Source organism: Pseudophryne corroboree, chromosome 4 (genome assembly GCF_028390025.1).
Source record: "Pseudophryne corroboree isolate aPseCor3 chromosome 4, aPseCor3.hap2, whole genome shotgun sequence".
NCBI lineage: Eukaryota > Metazoa > Chordata > Amphibia > Anura > Myobatrachidae > Pseudophryne > Pseudophryne corroboree.
Window position 1 is genome coordinate 563,397,282 of NC_086447.1, and position 12,356 is coordinate 563,409,637.

The 12,356-nt window shown below is 41.2% G+C and overlaps 1 protein-coding gene across 5 annotated transcripts in view; it reads right to left on the minus strand.

Annotated features, from left to right (window-relative positions):
• The window catches only part of NHSL1 (NHS like 1), a 349,242-nt gene that overhangs the window by 94,005 nt on the left and 242,881 nt on the right, over nucleotides 1-12,356 (minus strand). The gene's annotated exons all lie outside the window — the stretch shown is intronic.

Genomic DNA, 12,356 nt, shown 5'->3' on the forward strand with positions numbered 1-12,356 from the left:
AGATATCACTAAAACCTGCACTGTTGGTGTGCCTTGAGGACCGTGGTTGGGAATGCCTATTATAGTGTATGCTGAAACACAGTGGTAGATTTAGCTAAACATCTAAAAAGTATGGATGTGTTAGCTAGAATATGATTGTTTTTTTATGGGTAAGACTTCTAAAAAATATATAGCTAGAAACTGATTGGTTTCTATGGCAAACAACTCCATTTTTCCTTTTTAGAGGTTTTAGAACTCCCAGTTACTTTATTTAAGCAAATAAGATGGTTATTTTGAGCAAAATTTATGTTCAGTGCAGTCAGATCACACAGGAGCTGGCACACAGAAAGGGGCTATTTGGTGCGACTGAAGCCACAGTAAAAAAGGACGGGTGGTGGTCAGGAGACAGATGGTCACATGACCTCCCCCAACATCCCGTCCCCTCACTATCTCAACGGTCGGCATGCCAACCAACAGGGACTATTTCCACTCCTGGGTGTCCACGACACCCATAGACATTTGCTGCACGCGCCCCCCCTCCGCCGGGATCCCGGCGTCGGTATGCTGCCAGGGTCCCGGCATCGGTATGCTGACCTTCGGTCAGCCATACCACACCCAAAAGGACACATCTGTATCATACTAACTGAATGCAGAGATTCTCCCATCCAAATCTGAGAGTTGTCCACTTGGTAAAGTGAACTGAATTATCAAGTAGACTACACAATGGGGCACTATTTCACTGTAATCAGGGTTTGATTCTGATTTGGGAGTAGAGTAAAAAAAAAAAAAAGGAAGTAACTATGCACCTGGGCAACACCATACTGCACTGCAGATGGGGCAGATGTAACGTGCAGAGATTTACATTTGGTTGGGGTGTCCAAACTGAAATCTAAATTGCAGTGTAAAAATAAAGCTGTCTAACATGTGTGGCCCACATGCAAAAGCAGTCATTTACCCCGCACAGAAAAAATTATAAATGTATTTGTTCGCCTTGCATGGCAACATGGTTTGTTCCAGATACAAAAACTTTTTCTTACTTTACTTTCAAATCAGAATCAGTCTCAAATGGTGACAAGAGCAGTTTACTTTCATATTAAAATACTACCATATTGCTAATATGGAATGTAAAATATCAGCACCATGTAAAGATTTTTATTGGTATTAGTGTACTGTGAAAGCACTGGTAAGGTTATACACAGGAGATATATTAGTCCCAGGTTTCTGACCTATATTTAAAACCCCAGGAAAATGTCTGCGATTGCAAAACAGACATTTTTTCGTCTTTAGTAAAAGCCAGTTAAGGGTTTCTGAGGTTGTGGATGGAGAGAGAGGGTGGGCTCCATTCATTAGGCCAATTTCAGGTCATCAGCCTGAGATCAGGCTATTTAATGCTTGCACCTGAAGAGGCTAATTAAGGTGTGTCAGGGCTTTACTCAGGGTCTCTATACCTGGGGGGAACAGCCAGGAGGCCTCTTAAGACTGTGATTTTCTGACCGTAAGTAAGGTGTATGTGCTTATGATTGTGGTAGGGACATTAGGTCCTACCACTTAGAAAGGGAATCTGTTTGTTTAGTTAGAGCCCAAGTGGGTTAGGATTTGTTTTTATGGTTTTTGTACTACACAATACAGCTAGATACAGCTAGACTGCACAAAAACCCTGGGCTAGTGTGCTGTTCCTGGCTGCTGTGTCTCTGGAATGGTCAATCGCCCCCAGGAGTGGGCACCCCTACCTTGATCTCATAGTACTATAAATTAGAAGTGACCTTGTTAAATATTAACATGATATTGGGCACTACTTCATAGCTTGGTGTATATTGTTTCTATCTAGGAACTATCTATCTATCTAGGAACATTGCACTCTGCTGATAATAGGATTATCATAGGTTATGGTATAAAAGTTTTACGCCATGTGGGCTTTGCAATTCATACTAAGCCTAAATTTACTCCCTGGATTATTATATGTGCAATTTTGTTTTTTGGTGTATAGCTTTACAGGATTTGTATATTAATGTAAAGATAATATCTGTGTAAATTATTTTTTTTTAGCTTGTCATCATACATGATAATTGGCTTAGACAAGCAATCCTCTTGCATAAAGGTAATTATCACATGAGCAGAATAATTATAACCATAAAGCTGGTTACTAAGGAGACTTGCTTTCAAGCTTATTATGAAATAATTCACAATTGAATTCAGCGTTTTAGGGCTCATTCACACCTATAAGCCATTATATTCCCTTTTCAGCCACTAACTAGAGCCTGAAAACGGCTTTAAAAAAAGGGTGAATGGTCTCCTATGTGCAAGTTCTCACCGCTGTGTTCTAATATTTGAATACAGCGCAACTCATACATCATGTAGTAAGATGTATTGCCTGTACAATAGATTGTATTGATACAATTGTATTGCATAGAAAAATATGGAAAACAGAATACAAAATAAAATCATTAAGCGCACATTAGTTTTCATGCATTTTTACACAAGCCCAAAATGTCTTAATTACGTAGGTACTTCACAGTCTGTACTACATAATTACATTCTTTTTGAAGCCTTACTTTTTTGCTGATGTAATATTCTTTAGTGTTACAGAAAATACATTCAGGTTTTAATACTTTGATTATCCAGGGTTTTAAGATCTATATAGTTTAAATTTGTATGTGTTATGCACTTTAAACCCTTGCCTACATATATTAGCTTTCATCAACCATCACTTGCATGTGTTAATTACTTTTTTATTCTGTGTGTATTTGTAAAAAGTGCAGGGGCCTTAGAGATCCATTCCCATTATATTGAGAACACAAGGGTGGTCTACGTCACCATTACCCCACAGTGTAGAACTGGTAGTCTGGTCAGAGCAGGTTGCTTCTTCACATTTAGATAAAGGCCATATGCTGTAAGTTTCACTGTCCTAGTATAACTCAACCTGCCTGTCTAGCGTGATGCTTGTTTCCACTTTTTAAAGGGGATCCTACGCTCATATGTTTTAATGGGAACAAAACCAGGCTGTATAGTGCTGGCTGTGATTTTCATTCCATTATTTTCAATAGGCTAAACATTTCAGTAGAATGTTTACACATTGGAGCCCCCATTTAAACTTAGTGGACTAGTGAAATAAATGGGAAAAGATCTGTGTTGCTTGCATCCAACATATAAAACCAGGACTGTAACTAGGGATGTAACATAGAAACATAGAATTTGTCGGCAGATAAGAACCACTTGGCCCATCTAGTCTGCCCCTTATTTTTTTTTATTTTTTTTATATTATTTTTTAACACTAACCTTATTTGATCCTTATTTCTTTGTAAGGATATCCTTATGTCTATCCCATGCATGTTTAAATTGCTCTACTGTCTTAGCCTCTACCATCTCTGATGGGAGGCTATTCCACTTGTCCACTACCCTTTCTGTGAAATAATTTTTCCGCAAATTTCCCCTGAACCTCCCCCCCTCCAGTCTCAGTGCATGTCCTCGTGTCCTATTGCTTCTCTTCATTTGGAGAATGTTTCCCTCCTGGACTTTGTTAAAACCCTTCATATATTTGAAAGTTTCTATCATGTCCCCCCTTTCCCTTCTCTGCTCCAAACTATACATATTGAGATTTCTTAGTCTTTCTGGGTATGTTTTGTGATGTAGGCCATGCACCATTTTAGTTGCCCTCCTTTGTACAGTTTCTAATGTATTAATATCCTTTTGAAGATATGGCCTCCAGAACTGAATACAGTATTCTAGATGAGGCCGTACCAATGACCTATACAGTGGCATTATTACTTCTTTCTGCTGCTGATTCCCCTCCCAATGCAGCCAAGCATCTGACTAGCCTTCCTCATTGCCTTGTTACATTGCTTACCTGCTTTTAAGTCATCTGAAATAGTGACTCCTAGATCCCTTTCCTCCTCAGTAGTTTCCAGTATAGTGCCATTAATACTGTATTTAGCTTTAGGATTTTTGAGACCCAAGTGCATGATTTTGCATTTTTTGGTATTAAACTGTAATTGCCAGACTCTTGACCATTCCTCTAGTCTAGCTAGATCCTCAATCATTTGTTTTACCCCACCTGGTGTGTCTACCCTGTTGCATACCTTTGTGTCATCTGCAAAAAGGCATACTTTCCCTTTAATGCCATTTGCAATGTCACCAATAAAGATTAAAAAGCACTGGTCCAAGTACAGATCCCTGGGGTACTCCACTGGTAACATTTCCCTCCTGTGAATGCACTCCATTTACCACAACTCTCTGTTTTCTATCCTTCAACCAAGATCTTATCCATTCAATAATCCTAATATCCAATCCCAAACTTTCAAGTTTATTTAGCAATCTGCGATGTGGAACTGTGTCAAAAGCCTTACTAAAGTCTAGATAAGCTATATCCATGGCTCCACCTTTATCCATCACTTTAGTCACACAATCAAAAAAGTCAATAAGATTTGTTTGACATGATCTCCCCCCAGTGAATCCATGCTGTTTGGGATCCAGTAAATTGCCGGATTTGAGATAATCTACAACTCTTTCTTTTAAGAGTGTTTCCATCAATTTCCCTACTACTGATGTAAGACTCACTGGTCTGTAGTTGTTTGCCTCTTCCTTGCTTCCACTTTTGTGCAGTGGGACTACGTTTGCTCTTTTCCAGTCCCCTGGATGTATGAGTGGGTGCAATTGCCAAGGACACATGGCCCATGGGGTGGCACCATCAATGCCACATTGTACCTGTATTTGGCATGCAGAATGCCTGGAAATATTAAACTTTTGTTTCTGCACAATTACATATATGGTTTACACTTTTGAATTTTCTTTGTCACAAATGCAATGCCATTGGAGAAATGATCTTAATTGTATAGTCCCTCATAGGAAATATAAGAGAGGAATAAATTGCTGTATGCTTTATATATTTATTAGGAAACATAATCCACAGGCATGTAATGTACTGTACTTGCAACCCATTATGTGGTCCTCCATCTACAAACTAGTGAGCAGCAAAGTCTCTGGAGCCAGTGCACCTACTAATAACATTGTTATTATGCAAGTTATGCCCTAATAAGTATGAATTACTGATTTCTACAGCAAATTTATCAATGACTGGCAACTGATATAACACAGTGCTGATCGTCAATGTACCATTTATGTAAGCTCTATTTACAAAATGAATATTATTCATTGTATTACATTAATTCTGAAAACCTAGATGGTCTGAGTGGTTTTACAAATATATAGACATTATTTTCTACAGGTCCACCCCAGGCATATCACTGCTGTCCATGTGGGAAGTATAGTGTAGATTAGAACTTTTGAACTCTATTCTGAATTATTTCCCGGCAATCTTCATGAATAGCGGATTAGTGAAAACCCAGGTGTAGATTAACATTAGCAGCCTAAGTAATAAAATTAGCAAAAGTGTCCTGAAAACTAAATTGCCACTATTCAAAAAGATTTTGAACAACTTTGGGGGCTAGTTATGAATGCCTTCCTGCTAGGACAGCTGCTCCTATAAGCAGGTATCCAGGAAAATCTTAAACTCTATACTTCTGCTATTAATGGCAGTGGTAAAAGTTTACACTGCTGGGTTCTGGACTGTAGTGTTACCGCACATGTGTGACCAGAGATCACCATGGGATCCAGAGGAGCTTACATGGAACCCATTTAGTACTCTGGGAGCTCTTTCCACAAGAAAGAGGGAGTTACTGAAATCCAGCTCCAAAACTTTCCATTTTCTGAGCTTGATGAATAGATATGGGGTTAGCGATGTGCTGAAGATATCATGCTGTTTCCATATGATTATCAAGGCCAAGCTTGATAAACGTCCCCCTTATTGAATTTAGACATTTAACTTAATGTATAGTGCATATTCCCAAAACATAACTTTCATTACTAACCTAGAGACAACAATATTTTACTGTTTAACAAAATGACTCAGTGCTCTGTCTAGTATTGCAAACACTGACTGATACTGATAATGCGGGAGTCGTCCAATCAGTGCCCTAGCGCATAAAAGTATGACTGTTACTGAACTACCATGGAGAGTGCTACCAGTTTCCTTAATATTGGATGTTATCGTCAGGCAGTGATTTCAACACAAAACAAAATTTGCACTGAGTGAAAGGGTGTTACACTAATCTTTATGTGTGGCTGGAGTAATTATACCTGGCACTGGAAAGACGTAAACACACTACTTTACAACAAGCAGCTTACGTCTGTTCTAGAGATGGTTGTGAAGCAGCATTTTTTTAAACTGACATTGCATTTATTAACAAATTCTAAAGGTGTTTTAACCCCAATAGACCAAACATTTGTGTTCATTCTGTAATTACCACTAGATGGATCAAAAATCAGTGCTGAATGGTTGCTATGCTCTCTACGACCATGAACTCAATAGTCCTGATATTTGTGGGACAGAGATTTGATGACCTAAAGAAGCAGCGCTCTGGAATTTGAGGAGGTGACATTAGTGAAATGTGATTTTGCGTTGGCAGATCAGATCTGTGGTCACTAACTCTAGCTGTGTCTTACTTGGCATCAATCCTGTGACATACTCATGACAACCTGACCATTGAGTATTCATGAGATGAGTGGATGAAAGAAATATCACTTTACCGTTTAATTCTCTAGACTAGATTTTTTCCCTGTTCATGCAGTGAGCCCTGTGTATACATTGGTGAGTAGAGGAGTCCAAACACTGTACAAAATATTAGGTAGGATTGCAGAATATATAGTCACGGTAAAACTGTGTTGAAGTGTCTACCTCTGAAGCTGGCTCTGCCAGTGTTCCTTCTGAGAATACAACACCAGTAAGGAAGATGAAGATGCAGTTTCAGCTCACTGTCATACAACTTATTCAGGCAAGGTTTATGCTAAGGGGAATTCTAGACTTTGAGTGTGGTATATTATGGTATCAGCCATTAAATTGGGACCTTGGGTGTATAAGGTTTAGCTGTGCATATATGGATTAAATTAAGATGGTTAATAATGAGTTTATTTAATTAATTGAACTAATAATTTTGTGTGGTCTTTGCCAAATAGGAGCTGTTAGCGGTGACATTGTATGTAAAATCATTTGTTTGCATGACATAAACCTCAGTGCGATTTGCATGTGCAAGTAATAATAGGAGTCACATGCAAATGATCAGATTGAGTCAGTCAGCAGAAGTACCAGCGGCAGGGGCTGAATTACCGCCTTGTGCATTGGGTATGGGGACCAGAGCAGAGGGAAGCTGTGTATTCGTCACACACCGCTGTCAACAGTGGTAGTATTTCCGTGCCTGCACTCAAATCATCTCATGTCAGCACACAGCATGCGCAGTAAAGCCCAACACATTCACCATTGGTCTGCAATCATACAGTGCGTGCTCCCAAAACAATTGTCATAGTTGGACCAAAAGGACCATTTTCACATCCTCTGAATATCTGAAAAGCCAATGATCACTATAACGCCCCTTTATTTAATCTATTCGACAAACAGATCTGTAGCAACACACAACTGCTGAATGGCAGGATCAGGTTAAGTGAGGCAAGCATGACTTTTTTTTTCTCCATTTTAACAAGGAAACAGTTTCTTATTGCAACCTTTGTATTTGCAATTGTGTTTAAACGTAGTTCATGAGCATATGAAGACACTGACATAACAAAGTACGAAGTATACAAGAAAAACCAGAGCATCAGACACTATTGGTACTTTAATGTTTCATTCACTTTAAAGCTCTGAGTGCCACTGAGGCGTCCTCTACCTTCACCCACAACACTGTGTGCAGAGAAAACCATTTGCTTGCAGAGAGCTCCCCCTTCCTTTCTGAGTGAGCTGCAGTGCTACTACAGAGATCTCTTGCTTTTGTAGCCAGTCAGTGACTGCACGCCATGGTGTTTATAGCAGTATTCACTCTATCACAATAACAAAATCATTTTACTTCTTAGGAATTACTGCTAATGTTTAACTGACCACTGTGATAGATTATACATGCTTGAGTAAAACCTGCCTTATAAACTGCATAAAAATAATAATAAAATAATTATCTAACTGTAGGACAATAATTAAAACCTATAATAATAATAATAATATATAGTATAATAATAATACTCTTTGCACTACAGCACAATTATATTCCTCCACTAAACAAATACAGCATTTTGTGAACAGTTTTATATGTAACATTACCCTGCGATTTCACAACTCTGAGCAGTTATATATGAGCAGCTGTATTAGCAGAGAGGAAATTATAATCCTTCACACTCTCTTTGCGTTGTCACAGGGACAAAGCCGGTTGCTAGGACGCAATATATTAATGCAATACACCTTGCAGGCAATCCTTCCCAAACACTCTGCAGATCTATTCACAAGGCACGAGACGAATGTTATAGTCAGGGATGCCTCTCAATATTTACATGTGTTTTTCTGCTTTATAGTAAACTGCAGTAAAAGAATATTTATACAGTATGTCAATTTTGTTATTTCAGTACTGCCTTTAACAGTAATATTTGCTGGTTAATAGTGAACTGCCTTGATACTGTACAATACTTTGAAAATGTATATAATATGCTTTTTAAGCCAGACCTGCAAACTAAAGCCTGGTACACACAAGACCAGCGGTTCTCAACCTCGGTCCTCAAGTACCCCCAACAGTTCATGTTTTCCAGGTCACCTAGCAGTTGAACAGGTGTATTCATTACTTACTGACACAGTTTAAAAGACCCACGGGTGGAGAAAATTATTTAACTTGCAATCCTGTGAGTAGACCTGGAAAACATGAACTGTTGGGGGTACTTGAGGACCGCGGTTGAGAACCACTGCACTAGACGATGTGTGTAACCAGCCACGGGACAATCGACATACACACTAGCAGTGGTGCAGAGAGAGGGTACAAATTACCTGGGCCCAGGTCTTACATGGCAGCAGCAGCTCTTCTTCTTATCCCAGCATACTCTGCTGTATGCTGGGCTGCAATGAGGCCAGGGAGGCACTTAAAGTACTATTTTTTTCTGTATTTTTTTTTTTCTAAGGGTGCATGGAAATGCCTCCTGTGATTAGGCCATACCCCCTGAAAGGACCTAGGCCCAGCCAGGCTCTCTGCTGCCCTGGCTGGGAGGCATGCCATGCTCCTGTGAGTGGGTGCTTCTTGCCCCAGCATGCTGTGGTCACACCCACTCCAGGGGGTGCATGGGGCCCAGGAAGTTGTTGTACCAGGGCCCAGGATTTCTCTTGGCAGCCCTGCACAGTAGCCAATGTAATGAATAACAGAACGATCCCTCGTTCATCCTTCATTACTCTTCATAGCGCCTCAGACTATATCTTCTGATCTGACTGCACTGGAGATAAGAACAACGCACGGGACAGCATTAGTGCCTACAGACTGGATGATGTGGATGATTTATCGTTCCAAGTTGTCTCAAAAGGCCAGTCACACTATTTATTATCTAGTGTGTATCCGGCTTTATATTTCACACTATGATTGGAGTGTTTAAAATAGTGTTGTGCCAAGATATGCTGCTATACAGTGATCAAGTACTTAGCAGCGAAAAATATGTCCAGTAAAGATAATAGTAAATCATACTCACATGGACCATATTTTCCCCATATGCAGCCCATTGCTGACCATATATACATAGGGGTATATTCAATACCGGTCGGATTTGGCCGTTCCTGACAACTGTCTGTGCCATTTGTGCCGCTGCTGCTGTCCCCACTTCTCTCCTCACCCATCCACGCTCCATCCCCGCTCGCCCTAATGACCTGTCCCCGCTCCCCCGTCTCATCTCCTCGTTTCCAACGTCAATCCGACTTTTAAAAAAGTCAGATTGACATTGTCGGAACGGGGGCCAAAACTTTGGTTTTGGCTGCGTTCCCGACAATACACACGTGGATTCCGACAAGTCGGGAATTCCCGACTTGTAGGAAGAAAATAGCCAGCATTGAATAGGTCGGAACCCCTTCAGACCTAAACCTGTCGGAAACTGCCGTCTTTCCGACAAGACGGCAGTTTCCGACAGGCAGTGAATATACCTCTTAGCGGTATGTTCAATTAGAGTCGGAAACTGCCATCTTGTCGGAAAGACGGCAATTTCCGACTGGAATAAGTCAGAAGGGGTTCCGACCTATTCAATCCGGCCTCATTTTTTTCTGACAAGTCGGGAAATCCGACTTGTTGGAATGCTGTCGGAAAGCACGTGGATCGGCAGAGTAGCCGCCGATCTGCGTGCTTCTGTCGGCAACGGGTTCAAATCCAACAGGTTTTGGCCCCGTTTCCGACAATGTCAATCCTAATTGAATATACCCCTTAATCTCTGTCAGAGTTTTACACTAATGCATTGGCAGCTCCCATCCTGTACGAAGCAGATATGCAATATATGCAAATGACACAGACGCCTGGGTCTCTAGTAAGAGGCTTATCGGCGGCTTGGCAGATCCAAAGAAATGTGTACCAATACATAGTGGCAGCAGCATGTTCTTCCTTGAGTATCCCTATGGTCACACAGAATGGCCACTGGAATTTTGACATACAGGATCGCAGCTGTAGGCTGAGACACGCCCTCGAAAATGGTTGTGACATGCCTGTGTTTTTGCCACAACTCCCTGCCACTTCCCCCAAATGCTCCCTGCATGTCAGTCCCACTGTGAATAGAGATGTGCAGCGGGCGACTACGCTAATGTACTTTGATGCATGTACAGTGCGACTTAATGCTCCCATATATCTGTGATATATTGGGGTGATTCTCCATTTTGCAGATTATTGCTCCTATAAATCGACTATGTATGGGGTCCCCCGATTAGTGATTCCGAGCCAAAGTGATAGGAATCGCTAAATCAGATTTCTAAAAATGTTAAACCTTTTAATTGGGACGGGAGGGTTAGAATGTATGGCATTACTTGGCCGGTAACTGTATGGCATTGCTTGGCCGAGACTGTCTCTCAATTGTTGTGGGAGGAGCCTTCCAAGCAAGGCCGGATCAGGGGGGTTCCCGGCACAGCCTGCCATTTGGTGGTCTCCGGCGGAGTTCGTCAATGGGGGCTGCGACGATGGATCCTGAGGTTCCATTACTGCAGAGTTTGGCAGCATGTATATGGCATTAGTGGGTACCATAGTGGTGTGGACTATTTAAAAGATGGCTCATGATTGGTTCGCACATGGCGCTGGTTTTGTGATTATCACGCAAAGGAGCACTCATTGGCACACTACGCATATGCCACAATTGCAATGCGCATGCGCAAAGGTGCCACTGCGATCTCGCTCGTAATGAGTATTACACTGCAAAGTGATTGGCGGAAAGTAACCGATTGGAGGTGTCAACTGGGAGTTTTCGGAGAGTGGTTCGCAAAATGCGTGTCATAGCTGATTTCGGGGCCTCTATATGCTGTCAGCTCCAAGCTCGTAAGTGAAAAAACATGGCGCCTGTGCTGCTACTCCTGTGTCCTGTTTGTGTAGTCATAGACCAACCCATAGCCCCGATGTTCCTCGTTTTTACGTATAGGCTGCGAATGTGCACGCAATTGCAAATTAAGTTTGTGATGATTCCAGAGGGCGTCTCTTTTTCACTGCTGGGCGGCAGCTTCACTTGCTAACATTAGCAGACCTGTAGCCTAGAAAATCCCAATTGTATTTGCGTACAAACATGAATTAGGCCCTAAATGCAGTTCCATATTTGTGTCCACCACATACACCTGCAGAGCACATACCCCCAGTAACTGCTTAGTCACTGCTCAGACACAGAACCAAACCATTCAATCTCATATGGAGCAAGCTATCCTGTTATTGGTTATAGAGCTAAGTATGCGTTTCATATACTAAGATCGCTCGGCGGGGTTTACTTTTAGCTCGGAATGGCCTTCGGAAGTACACTGACAAATTGTTGCCATGCGCTGGCATGTAACCATCACCATTTAACCAGTCGATGACGTAACCATATATGGTATGCAATTTTGCATGCGCAGAGGGCAGCTCTGTTACAGCCACAGTTTCTCCTTCCTGGTCTATGAAGGAGGAGTGATGTCCATAGCCATCGGAATGAATCATACAATGGTGGTGTGGTCCCAAAATTAAGGCAAAACCATCAGTTCAGAAAAATTGATGGCTGCCAACCATCGCTTTCCGATGGCTATCCCTACTTTAAGCATTGAGGATGTCATTGATATCCTACCAAACTATAGAACTATGTGCATTGTCAGATCTTGTTTTTCTAGTTAAATTTGTGATTTTCATCTATTTATGACAGTAGCCCTTATTACAGCAACAAGTGTAATTTTATAATGTCACCTACTAAGGTGATGACACATATATGGGACACTGATATAAATATATAGTGTAACCACAACTACAGTCCCTAGTTCTCCAGCAGGCTTGCTAGCACAGAGGGTTCTGGTATGAATGGTCGACCATGTTAAGGTCGACATTCATTAGGTCGAC